The sequence below is a fragment of the Pogonomyrmex barbatus genome, unplaced genomic scaffold, assembly GCF_055798465.1.
Source record: "Pogonomyrmex barbatus isolate J1 unplaced genomic scaffold, ASM5579846v1 scaffold2, whole genome shotgun sequence".
In the NCBI taxonomy this organism is placed as follows: Eukaryota; Metazoa; Arthropoda; class Insecta; order Hymenoptera; family Formicidae; genus Pogonomyrmex; species Pogonomyrmex barbatus.
This window is the reverse complement of record NW_028297116.1, coordinates 1,610,669-1,626,155: the sequence shown is the minus strand read 5'-3', so window position 1 is coordinate 1,626,155 and position 15,487 is coordinate 1,610,669.

The following is a 15,487-nucleotide window of genomic DNA, read 5'->3' as shown; positions in this document are numbered from 1 at the left end:
GAAATTGATACATGAAAATGATATGTAAGCTCCTTGACCACCTTCAACAAATAATATTCTGCGAGGTAGAGGAGTAATATTACTTTGCATCGATGCAAAATAAAATAGACGATTTCAAATTTGCTAAATAATATTCATTCCATTCACCTGATATTCTGAAAGTCTTCAGATTTTTTATGATATCTGTGACTCTTGCAATTTCAATAAAATTGAGATAAATATGCTTTTCTTGAAGCGTTAAGCTATAAATTTCAGTGTAGCTTAATTTTACATAAAATAATCGCTTCCCGATATGCAATTTCCAATTACATGAGCACACACACACACACACACACACACACACACACACACACACACACACACACACAAATGTCTGTTCCGAATCACGGTACGCGCTGCTAATTGATTTATCCGCCACGATTACGCGGAGGTCATAGACATTTCGGATTGCTAGCTGTCGGTTCATCCCGCAACAATCAATTATTTCAATCTAAGCTGCTCTCGGATGTTCGTGAGATGAGAACAGAAACTAATGCCGGAATGCTCTCTCGGCGTCGCTCGGCAATCGGTAACCAAGTCGTTAACGAGTTCCTCGACGTAGTCGACGTAGTCTTAATCAGACTTAATAGCCGAATCGCGCGATCGCGAGCACCGGAGGAGGGGAGGTTCTCCCTGCACACGCGAATATCCTGTTTCGCCGGTGTATCCCGACTGTGGGAGGAGGATCCCGTTATATATACGAATGTACGAAACGCGAACGCGCGCTGCAGTGTCGTGTCGATTGAGTTATCGGTATTACTACTGCCTGCTGCAACGGCTATCGCCGTTACACTCGGCTTACCTCGACACGGCTTCCTTCCGCCACGTTGTACGTGTCTGCTCTCGGTGCCCAGTAGTTGCCCCGTAACTGCTGTCGGTCGGACAGCATCGTTAGTTTCTGCACCACGTGAATTGCACGCGTAGACAAGCCGAGAAGCCAATAGATTTGATCATACGTGTATAATCCCTTTTATGTGACACATCATTAATTATAAAGTTATATACACGGAGAAGGGAACGTTTTTCTTATTTAAAGTATCTAAAGTATCTTCGGCGGATACTAGAAATAGCAAAGGTAATTTTGCTATTCGGATTGCTATAGTTGTGTGGGATGCTAACTGATAAGTGATAATAATACTTAAAAAATTTTTCATATTTTAATAACCAATTTGATCCGTCCTACATAGGTATTTTGATGAGACCAATAAAATTTATTTTCAAATCGATATTCGGCTAGATTTTTGGATATTTCAGCAAAACTATTCTCTTCTATGTATTATTTATTTACAAGTAGATACGTATTTTTTAGATTTGTATGTAGTTTTTGTTATTAAGCTTTCAGATTTCTGTATACAAAATATTCAACGTGAAACAATTTTATCTCTTAAATTTTTCTTTTTTTTAATAATATGATAAAATTAAGCGAGGCGTGAATTGTTGGTATTTTAAATACAACTGCAGAGAAACGAAAAAAATTTGGCATGTATCGAGAGTCCTGGAGATTTATATTCGGTATTTTATGTAAACCTGTAAATTACAGAAAATTCTCATTGCAGGGACATTCCGTGCAGAGCAAGAGTAGTTCGCATTCTCGATAGTAGACTGAAATAAATACTTTATCGGAAGCCAGGGTGCGCGATACCGAAAGCGGTTCTCGGTAATGTCAAAGTTTCCCAGGATGCGGTGCACGAAATTGAGCCGAAATTCAATTAGGCTTTGGGTGGCCGCGCAATTTGCGAGTACGAGTGCGACGCCTTGTATAGTGTCGTCGGATAATGCACGAGCTCGCCCTCTCTTTGGTTAAAAATTTCTAGAGGTTTCTACAAGCAGGAAGAGAGCCGCGAGATGTTCGCGCTGTTCTTTGTCGACCGATGATGAAAGCCAAAATTGGGCCGCGTATCTCGGAGAAATGTTCCATCTTTACAGATAATTTCGTTACAATGAAAACGTCGGAATCACCGCCGTTGCAATTTCCCACCAGACGGTCGAGGAATATTGCTGGGGATCTGGGAAATATGTGTCCGAACAAATTACGTTGCCAGCGGTGAACGAAGAAAATTTCGACGGCAATGTGAACGAGATATTGATAAATTGAGGTCAAAAAAAAAAAAACGAAAAATTTTCCTTTTTGTTTCAATGTCTGTTGAATTTTCTGTAAAATGATGCTAAAGATTTCCTTGGTTCTTATATAAAAGGAAATTTAATAATAAAATCTGTCTGCAAATTTGCCAAAGAAATTCATTTTCCAAAAATTTTTTCCTTTCTTTTCATTTATATAAAATACTTTTTTTCCCGGATTAACCCGGAATTTCCCGTATATACTCAAATAATTAAACTTGACTTAGAAATTAAAATTTTTATCTGCAATCTTCTTGATATATATTTTTTTAATATCGATAATAATATAATATTAAAGAAAAATGCGCGAAGAAAGATTATATTTATTGCTTATTATCTTAATAGCAGGAGCATTTTGTCGTGAAAATTTTGTCGTGAAAGCTATAAGTATTTATCTCCGCCGGTTTGGTAGAAACTTTGTATCTCACTATTTTCAACTGCACAATAGAGTACACATTGCCGCACCTCTTCGGACCTTCGTCCGAAAGTCGGAAAGATAAATCGCGTGCTCAACACCACGGCGGTAGTTTCAGAGTCTGCAACTAGGCATTACGATTAGGTATTAATATCAAAGCTCTCGCAGCTTCACAGCGACATCGTTTTTCGAAGATCCCCCTGCGTTTTTCCTTCCCAAGACAGCTTCCCATGCCTCTTCCTCGGAAGAACAAAATAAGGCGAAAGAGAAGGGAGAACGGCGGAAGGGGAGACGACCACTTTCATCTCTCGGCTTGATTAAGAAACGTGGCGACGACTTTCGTGTGGAGTGTCAAACGCGCATCTCGCTCCTTTCCTCTTCCACTCTCTTTACTTATATCTATTTCGCGTTACGTGGTCGGTGAATCAGATCGAGAGAAATCTGGCGTGTGACAAGACACTTGGCTCGCTTGCTCGAGCTCGCCTTCTGTTTCGCTTTGTATCGCGTTCAGGACAAATGAAACGCCGCCATTTCAAAGGTAAAAAGGCATCGGCAAGGCAAATCGGAAAAATGGGGGCGTCCATTCCCCCGCGAACTACGTCAACTAAAGGTCTCATTGCCGTCACGGAAAGCGAGGAGCGATAAAAGGCCGGGTTTGAAAGCTCGCTCGCTCGCTCGCTCGCTCGTAGTACAGCAATCCCCGCCATTGAGCTTTGCTCGTGTCTAAGGAACGCGCATATTGCAGCCTGCGCGTAAAAGTGCCCTTTTATCGCACGAGGCTGTTGTCGTCGCGACAATCTCTTCTCGCGGTCGGTGACGAAGGTCGGTCGATTTTTCGCTCCCACTCGAGGCCGAGGCGATTCATGGTTTCGCGGATCCACTCGTCGTCTTCCCGTATATAGCGCCAGGTCATACATCATCGTATTGTGCCGAACGTTCGATCGTCGAGGAAAATTGGGTGTCAGCGACGGCACTTGAGAATCGCTTATCCTATCCTGAGTGTCGCGATATACAGAAATGATGTCAGATTCCCTGGCGCGATATATCGCAATAGTATCATGATAAATTGTCCCGTGACTATATTGCATACTTAGCATAACTTGTTTGCTATATATATATATATAAACGATAATACATCTTACACAACTTAATATTGTAAAATCACTTACCGTAAAATAATTTTAATGTATTAAATATCTCATCTTGCGCACTCATCTTTTTATGAATGTAAAATATGAGATATTCTGTAATCTGTGATGTTAAGCGTCATCACATGCGTTGTGAAATTAGAGTTGATTAAAACATGTGCGAAAGAAGCGAAAGCACTTTAGCATTAAACCTTAATATGTACTACTTTAATTTGAATTTTATGTCGCAGTTTAAAAGTATTTCGAAATTAAAGCTAAGATAAAAATTTATGCTGAAAGTTGTTTCAGACGGATTAATTTGTATATTTGAATCGTTAACCGTCCGTCTTTCTTTCACTCATTTTTTTTTAAAGCAGAATGTTGAAATTGAAGTTAAAACACACACGCGAATATTTCTAAGATTAATATAAACATCGAGAACCTGTATAAAAAAACTGAGAATACTTTTATTAAAATGTTATAGGATTTCGCTTCCGTTCCGATGTGATAAGTTACGGAGAATATTCCTGGCAGTTATTGCGCATTTGAGTTTTATTTTCTTTCATTTGCGACTTGTGAACAGTTTGCTTTATCGTAATGGTGCAATAAAGCGGAAAATACACTCTGAGTTGGTCGATCTTATATCGCTGTACAGGTTGTTTTACGACATCGCACATCCAAGTTCCGTCTCTCGCGGCATCCTCACAGGATGGCACGCGATACAGAAGCGGAGGAGAGGACCCTTGAAATGACGAAATCTAAGGACTTCCGTCGCGTATCGATTTTCGATAGATGATTATGGGAGCTATTGACGTACCGCGGCCAACCGCATATCTTGCCGAGTATATTGAAATTTTAAACAATCCGTGTGTACAACAACACACAGAGATATAAACAAGATTTTAGGATCGATAAGATAGAAGGTGGAAATAAAAAAAGTTTGAGATATCGATGATACATGATATGTAAATTATATTATAAACGCAAACTTCTCTCAGCTCAGTTTAAGGTATTTAAAGTTTCGGTTTTGGAGATTTGGGGTGGGAAAGCTGTTTTCAAAATTACAGAATCATTATTTCGTCGTATCTTAAACAATCTTTGGCGAACGTCTTGCAAAATCCACTTGATTTAGCTGGAAGTCTTATCTTCTTCGCCTTTCCAAGAAATATCGACCATCGAATCTCTTACGATGAAATTATATATATATATATATATTAAATTGCAGATGTAATATATATATATATATATATTACATCTGCAATTTAAATTTTATATATATATATATATTACATCTGCAATTTAAATCGCTTAATCGCATCATGTTGAAGAAGCTTTCCAGTAGATTCAATATGTTACGTTATATGGACTCAGCGAGAAGTGAGTTTTCAACAAGCGCTCGTAGCTGAATCGAATACCTCGGTTATACAATGCAGTCTTTTCCCTCGTATCTTTATATTCCTAACAATGCATTATCGGTTGCGAGATCGAACGTTTTCTCGAATAAAAAGAGATGTTAAAAAAAAGAAGGGAACGATTTAGGAGTTTCGCCTCGAGGCGAAATAGATTTATGACGATAAATCGAGCCGATGTCTACCTTCTGAATAACTTTAAATCACATAACCTTCTTTATCAACAAGTGAAAATTTGTTTAGATGCGCTGATTTAACTCTCTTTTATTTCATTGGCACATAGAAGATTACGAGTGTGACGTAATCCGCATAACAGAGATCTTTTAGACGATCTTTAAGATCGTCCAAATCTTATCTATCAATATACATATATGCAAATAGTGATTTTTTTTTAAATTAATTTTTTACACCAATCTTGAAAAATTATATTTTTTATTAAATTTTATAACTTTGACAATTTTGCAAATCACGTATACATTTTAAAGTAACGATGTTACTGATATTTCAAAGTTGAAATTGAATTAATAGCTTATACGTCGATGCGAAAAGAGAAGTAAAGCAGGATCAATCTTTTTCTTCTTGTGCTAATTCTCCGCGAGAGAGTTAATTCCGCGAATGTACCTTTTTTTCCTAATAAAAAAAAAAAAATGATCTTAAGACCTCGTAATATGTTTTGGCCTCTCTCTACGGATCTCGTTGTCGGAGAAATGCATGTGGCTCTTTTCGCATCTGGCGGCACGAAGTGGAACTTTCAGAGTGTACTCATACCGGACGCGTCCGGTTCCGCTTTTGCGCCAGAAGAACGCGAGCATAGAAAGCGGGATAGAATCCTCTCCAAGGATAATGGCTGGACGAGAGGGCTCGAGAATGACCCAGATGTACTGATATATAGTTTATACATCGCGACGAGTAGCGTGCCGTGCTGCCCGTCATATCGTTATTTCATTTTGCGCGCCGGGCGAAAGCGCTGGAAAGCGGAGAATAATTAATTTCCCGCGTGTCGTTTTATTCATTCCGGAAATTATCGAAAACGCATCGGAATATGCGGGAAATATTGCGGAACCGCTCGGGCAAGAATCACGCGAACGCGCGCTCGCGAATACCGCAAATTGCTTCGTACTTGCGGGAATGACGTGGCACGACATTAACTATCCCTGTTGTCACGTAGACGACGTTATTTATATCCTTCTTATAAGATAAAATACAGCGCACGAGTCCCGAGCGGAAGCTTCCGCGTTGCTTACAGCATCCGCGTACGGTATACGCTTTTAGAAGTGTCGCTATCGATTTTTCGTACGTATCTTGCTGTGCGCGGATAAAAGCCAGAATTAAGTTATACATGTTTATAAACATTTCGCCAAAAACGGAATTCCAGAGCGAGCTATTAAAAAATGAAAAATCTTGTCTGCCTGCGTTACGCGTAGAAAGTAGTTGGGCAGGGCTTAAAATCGCGCGCTGCAAGTAGAATCGCTGATGGCAGTTTTGCAGTTTTGCAATTTTGCAGCTTTATAGCGTCGGATCTTCCTTTGAGAATGGATAACAGGTAAAAAACGATGCGGGCATCCGAAACGTTTTCCCCTCGATGAGCCTCGATGCAATTAACCGCGTTAATTATTGAAATGTATCAGACTTTTTTTGGTCAATTCCTCGATGAACAAAACTCTTTTGTCGTCGGTAGCAGAATAATGTCTCACCGAAATATATGTCAAAATTATTTTGGAATTTATAATCTTGAAATGGTTGGTTCTTTGTAACAAATTTGTAGTAAATATTTCTTTGGAAAAAATGACGAAAAAAATTTTTATTTTTTATAATATTCCTGTTATGAAATAAGTTGAGGAAATAAATTTCAAATTAAAATTTGAAATTTGACATTTTCACTTTCAAGGTTAAATCATTATTTAGTTACAAATAACAACTAAACAATATTAATTCGATTTAAATTTATAATTTATAATCTTAAATGGTTGGTTCTTTGTAACAAATTTGTAGTAAATATTTCTTTGGAAAAAATGACGAAAAAAATTTTTTTTTTTTATAATATTCCTGTTATGGAATAAGTTGAGGAAATAAATTTCAAATTAAAATTTGAAATTTGACATTTTCTCTTTCAAAGTTAAATCATTATTCAGTTACAAATAACAACTGAACAATATTAATTCGATTTAAATTAGCAAATGTTTGATAAAATTTGATGTTAAAATTAAAATATTATAATTAGATGTTGGACACATGAATACATTATGGATTTTTATGTGATTTTTCTTGAGGTAAAGTTAGAAGATATTGAGATATCTATAGATTTTGTCTACTTACTTCAATCTATTTTTTCTTAAATGAAGATACAGATTCTGCTAGCAACTCGTAATATTTGTTCAAAGCCGAGGAATACAAATAATGTCCCGTCAATTATTTTTTATTCTCCCTCCATGTTATATCACTTTCTACGATGGAAGAAACATCCATTTGCGTTACGTATTACGATTTTTATCCTTCGCGACATCGCGAAATTGATATGTAGTATGCGCCTTCGTGGCCCCGTCTTCATCGTTAGCATGCCCCGTCTTATGACAGAATAGAACCGGATGCCGGAGTAAACAGTCTCGAGTAAGTAACCTCAGATTAACAAAACATCTTGATCTCCGAGTATTAAAGATGATAATTACAAGGAGATTTCTCGTTGAAATATTCAAACAATTAAGGGATTAGGGCGCTTAAGCTTTTGAAAAACGGGAACCGCGAAAACCGCGGGCGGCTTTGTGCGACACACCACCACCCCCCCCCCCCCCTCTGAAATTGAGATGTTATTCTAATCTTGTTTCTTGGATCTCGACTCAAGTTTAATTGAATTTGGAATTAACGAGACTACTTCGTCGCGTAGTATCGATAGGTCTTTGAGAGTCACGTCGCTCGTTTTAACACGTGTCGCACCGATAACTCCTTCGATTTCCCCGTGAAAATGGAAATATTTCGATTTGATTTGCACCGAAAGCGCATCTCTCTCTTCATTCACATTTTCACGCTCGGCTGCACTACGGAGTTGCTTATTTCATTGAACGCGTCAAGCCTCGCCTCGCGGTTGTCTCGTTTATCGGAATATTTCCTCATTTTGTTTTAACGATTTATTCGTTCTATTTTTGAAGCGTGATACCGTATTAATCTCGGAAAAACGCTTCATTAATCGCGAAGTTGGGAGGAGGGATCGTTCTTTCGAGGCAATATTTTTGACCGCACATATTTTGCCGCAATATTTTCCCCCCCTCCCCCTCCCCCCTGTCCCACCCCCAAGCGACAGCAACGTCTGCCTAATTAATCGCGCGTAGTTCTTACACTGAATTAATAGCGAAGCGTCACATTCGCTCCCGCTCCTTTTTATCACTTAATGCCCCGCTTTATCGTCGTTCACGGTCGCTGAATTTGACTTTTAAATCGCACTCGTGCCCGCTAGCGGAAAACGGGGGCGTGCATGCCTCGCCTCTGTGTTTTTTTTCCCTTTGCAAAAATTTGCTTCACAGTTTTGACGAGTATATCCACCGCCGAACTACTCCACGATTTAATTTGCAGCTATAAAAAGTTATATAACCCGGTCTGCATTTTGACATTTAATCTCACAATTGCACCCCCCCCCCCCCTCCCAACGATTTTCAATCACTTTGATTTTTAGTTACAGAAAACATATCGAAAACCTGTTATTATTTCAATAGTAATTGAAAAAAGATAATCATTAAGCTTATTTGTTTGCCTCTATTTATTTTTCTCGCGAGAGAATTGCTCTTAGCAAAACGAACATCAGGGCTAAACTCATTTATTGTTACACAAGTATATTTTTTCATATATACCTTTTTTGTAGAAAGTTTAATGTGATAAATAAAATCTTTATTAAAAATTCTAACATTTTTTTATTATATATCAGATAATATATTATTTAGAGAAACTGTGTAAATATCGTAGTTAGCAAAAAAAAAAACTCTGTCTAGATTAGAAAATTTTATTCTGACACGACGAGATTAGAAGCATTCTAGAAACAATTTTATACATGCAAAAAAGCAATAAAGTACTCACATATTCGCTTTTGCATCGATATTGCAGACGATATTGTTGCAGACCCGAAAGTCTGCTTCGCCTCTGTATAATCCATCACCACGATTCTTTGATGTTCTTCGATGCAACTTGCAAAACGCGCAAACTCGTAAACAAACTTCTCCATCCGACCGTATCAATTACATTAAACATCGATTAATTCAAATTCCGGCAAAATAGCTCAAAGCAAAATTCCTAAATACATAACTCGTCGTTCATGAATTAATCATTTTTTTTCATATATATTAAACAACAAAAATTAACAATTTAATCCATATTCATGAAATGGTATAAATATTATATTTACATGAATTAATAATCGGTTAAATTGACCAGAATCATCCTGAGACGCGACGCTTTTTTGAACGCGTCGCTTAGCAAAAATTTCAAAAATGTCACGCTTTGGGCGATTATGGCGGACACGAATGAACGTTATGCGAATATCGCAGACGAACGGTACTATCCCATCTCGATAAGTTCCTTTCGACGATTCCTCGACGACCACTTTCGACGTTTCCCTTGGGATGCTGGGATGCTGAACGTACCCGGGACGCCTGTCGTATTCGGTATACTCGAATCGCGCGTATCAGGAAACAGCGCTCGTGCTGAACAATCGAAATCCAACGTGGCGAACAGCGATCTCGAATATTGGAACGACGCTATGCGAGCAAACAATGCATTAAGATAATTGTTTGTTTGTTGGATCCGGCATTCCTGACACTCGTTTCTACTCGAAATTTCCCCTAGAATTCGTTGAAAGGACACGGAGGATTGCGATTGAAATAATTACCACTCGTAGACACAGTTTGTTTAATTTCATTAATTTAGTAATTCATGTTTAACAGATTGCTAGATTGAAAATATTCAAAGTCAAATGTTTTCGTTGTTGCCCTTAACTCCCTTCGCACATCCGCGCAAGCGTTTACGTAATTTACGTAGAAAATGCGTTTCTCGCATTTCTCGCATTTCTCGCATATTCTCATACGGTAAAATAATTTTAATTCTGTTTTCTACCTGGATTTATAAAAACCAAGGTTTTAATTACAATGGCGAATTTGATACCGCAGATTTCAAAATTTGTAATCTTGATTTGATGCATTCATATCACTTAAAAAAAATTTTCCAAAATTTTTTCCTCTGTGTTTGCGAACAAGAATTTTCGAATATTTTTATATAATCTCGAAAGTGTATAAAGTAATAGTTTTATTTTACAATTAATAATTTGTTACATTATACTTTGCAAAAAGGATAGACAATTAAAAAGCTTCTCATATTTATATACATTTATTATTATTTGCATTTCAATTATTCGACTTTGCACGGAATTGATATTAAATTTATAAATAATATAATTTTTTTATGTATATTTTTATGTCAGTAAGATAGACAATTATCGCAGCAAGAGATCAAGTATTCTTTATAATATTGGAGATCAAAAGGAAATTTCTATTAAGTTTATAAATTCTCGATTTATAAATACATTTATTTATACCGTTTATAATGAGATGTAAATGCGAAATGACGCGTAACAAAATTGCAAATTGATTGCAATATTGAATCATAATATCACGCATCGTGTTTATAACACGCACTGTATTTTATATATTAAAATGACAAAAATATGATTATATTTATATTATATTTTCGCTGTGGCGAAAAAATTTTATTTAGTTAGAGCTCAACCCCCTAATCCAGTCTTCGCGTAAACATAAATTCCTCTCGCTGGTACAAGAGAAAGGATATTAATTCTCCTTCGCGCCCTCGGGAATCCCGCGGATCCTTCCTCCTTCCTTCTTACATCGTGACGTTTCCTCACCGCGACATCTCAGTAGTGTTCGCTTGCTCTTCCTCCTTTCCTGGCAAGACAACGTTGTCGTGATGGTTGCTATGGGGATACCCTTCTCAGCGTTTGTTCGGCATCGCAAGGCAACAGCATGGCTCGATTTTCACTCCTCTTTCGTATTCGATCCTCGTGGCCCGATGTGGTCCCTCCTTTGCTTCCTCCTTCCTTTCTTCTTTTACCGCCGTCTCCGCAAGTCTTCGGGGACTTTTCTACGACGTTGAAACGTTGTTCATTCGTCAGCGAAAACCGCTTCTTGTCCAACCTCGAGGAAAACGTTGTTACGTCTTATCCTCGTGCTTTATCACTCTGGATAAATCGAAATTCTCGCGCGAAAGTCTACGCGGGTAACCGCGGATTTTTCATCAGACAGATCGTCGTTGTATGATACTCGAAATATCATCTTTTGATTCTTCGGCTGTGAGGCCACTGAATGGACCACCTTCCGTTTGAAATCTTTCCGAGGGGAATATTCCGATAAACACAGTATCTGTTTGAAGAAGAAACATTTGTGTAGAAGATTGGATCTTTTTTTGAAGCTTCAAAATCTAGCCAATTTTATCAGTTCAGTAATAACAAACTAATGTATAAAGCATAAAATATGAATAATAAATAAACGATGTTATTATTATTTTTTTAAATAACGTAATGTACTTTTTATCAACTGCTTGCCTGCAATTTCGTGGATCTTAATAAAATATTGAAGAGTAAATGTATAGGATATTTTTTTGTGATATATGATAACTTGACAGCAGATCTCGTAGAAAAAAAAAATTACATTTTTTTTCATACAGAATTCCCTGACGGGGATATTCGAAGAGAATGTTTACCGACCGACGCCGTCATGTCTTTCATCTTTTAACGCCCACCTGTGGATCAGTATTTCTTCTAAGTATCGAGCCTTAGGGTAGCATGACCATCTCCGGAACTCACATATTGTTACGTCCATCATGATCATATCGCGAAAGATGATCTTTCGCCTCGATGAAAAGTAATCGTGAATCGTTTGTCGTAGAAGAGGACTAGATATAGATTGTTCATTTTGTTATCTTTATAGGCTATTTTCGATTTTTTTATCTCGAATGGCTTTCATATTTGATGGAAATCACCACTGTACAAAACTTGTAGAGAACATCAGAATTAGCAGAAAATTGAAGAATCTATCTTTCGACAACAAAAAGGAAACTTTTCGACACAGAGGGAATAAACACTTAAACAGACATCCTTGTCTGAAAAGATCTTTCGTAAAACAAGAGAGTTCTTTCGGAAGCAATTATTGATTGGAATGCCAATTCAACATTAAAAGACTAGCATTGCTCTTGGTATTTTTCTTTTTGTACATATAATTCTGCTTTCTTTTTCGCGCGTTTTTTTTTTCCTTTTTCTTTTTCTCTACGTTTTATGTTGTATTTATTTTATACTTCTTTCTATTTGACATATTGATATATTAATTTTTCTTATTTTAAATCATCTAACGAATAATTCAATATGTTGTATATTGTATTTTTGGATGATTTTAATAATTTTTAATTCTTCCAATTCTTACAATGTTTTTGCAACTGTTGATTTAAAAATATGTATGAATTATGAAGGGTTTCAAAAATTTTGATATTTCATGAAAAAATACACACACACACACACACACACACACACACACACACACACATATATATCTTAAAAATAATAAAAAGATTAACGAGTATCTTGTTAATGTAAGAGATAAAATTATGCAATATGTTTAAAAGTATAATTTTGTTATTTGAAGATGTTAGATATTCTCTATTTTGCAGTGATAATTTAACTTTTATTGCAATCAATGTGAACTGAAAAATTGTTAATATTTATATAAATTCAATATTTATTATAATTCACAGTAATTAATACAAATAATGGACGTATAATTAATATACTCTATCGATATGTATTTAATTCCATACCTAGGATATTTAAAACTTTCATTCATGTGTCATATAGACACATTTATACAGATACTTACTTATATATAATACTTATATATACTTATATATATTTATATTAAAAATAGCATATTTCTCAACAATGTTCTTTAAATATTTGCTGCTTTACACAAAAACGTCTCCGTGTGAAGCATATATTGATACTTCCATTATCGATTCTCTGTCATTCTCAAATATTTAACTCGATAGAAAGCTTTAACGCGTGGCAGACATGATCGAGTTTACAAAACGTGCACACCACACCGTCTCGATAAAGGGACATTTTACCATCATTTACGTTGAGAATATCGTTTCTATCTCGTAATACGTTTCTGACATTTCCCCGAATAAAAACTAGTTTTTCATATTTCACCGTTGTATTTTTATGAATGTGTGTTTATGTTACTTTACTGCTTGCGTATATGTTTCACAGATTTCCACTAAGAAATGTTTAGCTTTTAAATAAATTTTTAATTTATAAGTATAGATGTTGATTTTCCTATGACATTTATCGTAGTCGAAAAAAATTATTAAAACTTAAAGCTCTCATTTCAAAGTAAAAATTCTTTTAAACCAACTTTTTCTCCAATCAAGAAATGTATGATGAAGCAGCTTTTTAAACAGAAAATAATAAAGAAATAACAAAATGTTTTAAATAAAAACAAAAATTTATAACTTATTAATTATGACAGTGTCTATAAACTATAAAAAAAAATTGTAATAACGACATCTGTATCCGTATCAATTAAAAAATTCGGAAAGGCTAAGTGTTACTCGGGATGTTTCATGTTTTTTTTTTTTTTAACCTCTCGGAAAATCTCTCGATTCCTATTCATCAGCATGAAAGCAGAACAAATTTATTTTATCTCAAAGATAGCTTCTTTTCGTTTTTTTTCTCTTTTGCATCTCGTTCCTCCTCATCTAGCCATTACTGGCCGTCGTTCGCAGATGAGCTTTCGAAACGATGCCGGATGAGTTTTCCTTCCGGACGAGTTTTGGGGTCGGATTTTATTAAGGTACTTCGCGTGGCCTGCGTCGCGATCTGTCAGGCAAGGAAAACGAGTCCTTCAATTTGCACAGATACTACTTCGTCGAGTCCTCTGCGAGTTTTCCGTAGATAAACTTTGCTCGTTTTTACGAGGCCGCAATCACGGTGATCTCTCGCGGTGATCCTGGGAGTTATTATTACCTTCGAGCAAACATCCGAAGAACATTTTCTCACCATTACGAGAACCACCACGTTGCATTTTGTATATATAACTATAAACATGATGTCTGCAAAGTTAATTGCATGTAATTTTTCGAAGGTACGAACATTTTCTACTATAAATGACGTATGCAATTACATATTTAATGTGAAGAATTTTATTCTCAAAAACAGGCATTCGAAACTTTTAGGCACGCGATAACTTAAGTTTAGAGAAAAACAGATAGAAATGTATTAAAGGGGCAAATAAAATATATATAGTAATTATTTATGGATACTTTGAAGAGTTAATTTTCATTGCTGTTGAGAGATAGAAAGTTTCGAGAACTGATATTATAAAAATATATTGGCGTTGTTTTTTTTAAGATCGCTGTTGCGATAAAAATGCACCGCATTTTTTTTTTTCAAGAATAATTATTAATATTTAACGCCACAAATGCAGGCAACAATCATACGTAGTTGAAAGCACGATTATCCTACATGATTACTGGACTGTGATGAAGGGAATGTGATGAAGAATAGTGAATGCGCGTTCACATAAATTTTTGAAATGTGCAATCGTGATTCTTGTTTCCTGTCTATGTACTAGTTTCTGGTTACGACGCTTCGAATTACACACGTGTATCGTGTTACATGAAATTAAATTCAGGAGCGAATATGATATCGCGGAATATCTATTGCGCGTTCATAATTTCAATGTTAACGCGATGCTTGCGCGAATAATTCATTCTACACGTGTTACACGAGTAAGTTATACAACACAATGTGGAATTAGAAGATTATAAAAAAAAAAAAAAAAAAGAAAAGAAAAGAAAACATTATGTATTATACGTATATGTACAAATAACGATAAAACTTAGCGGGGCTATAAAATATAGAAATAATTGTTGGAAGAATTGTTGAAAGAAAAGACTGTCCTCACTTTGATTACAGTGGTAGTACTCGTTTAATTTAAACGAATCCGTTTACTTTTCTTTTCTCCAATTGAAGCTGTACAATGTTACAATTGCAAGAAAATATAAGAGCACGAATGTATTTCTTAACATAAATTAATTTCTTACTTTCCGTTTTTATTCTCAACATGAGAATTTGTTTCATTCTACGTTCGTATAACGCGAGCCATTTTCCGCTCGACTCTCGGCAATCGGCATCATTAACGCACAATGGATGTTGAAACAGGAAATGTCAAAGCTGTCGTATTAATGACGCACGAGCATTTCGCCGGCCGATAATACAAGCCACAATGTGACATTAAACCATGCATTATGGCGATGCAGGGTGGTGATCCGGATGGTCT